The sequence below is a fragment of the Penaeus monodon genome, chromosome 25 (genome assembly GCF_015228065.2).
Source record: "Penaeus monodon isolate SGIC_2016 chromosome 25, NSTDA_Pmon_1, whole genome shotgun sequence".
Lineage (NCBI taxonomy): Eukaryota > Metazoa > Arthropoda > Malacostraca > Decapoda > Penaeidae > Penaeus > Penaeus monodon.
In genome coordinates this window covers 15,943,877-15,944,198 of record NC_051410.1, presented here as the reverse complement: position 1 = coordinate 15,944,198, position 322 = coordinate 15,943,877, and positions in this window count along the sequence as shown.

The window sequence follows — 322 nt, the reverse complement described above, 5'->3', positions numbered from 1 at the left end:
CTAATGCACACTACTCAAAGCTTAGATAAAAGGCGTGTGACCAATGCTGCCGCCGAGCCGTCGACAGCAAGCATCCTTAAACGACATACCTGTGAAGAATGAGGAGGGGGAAGAGAGTGAGATTTTGAAAGTAATCTTCTTGGTGTCAGGGTACCGAAAGGGAAAGGGAAAGGGGTTAGGAGGAGGGAGGAGGGAGGAGGAGGAAAAGGAAGGAGGGGGGGGGGGGAAAAGGGGGGAAAGGGGAAAAGGGAGGGAAGTGGGAAAAAAAGGAGAGGGAAAAAGAGAAGGGGAAAAGGAAAAAAAGGGGGGGAAAAGGGGGGGG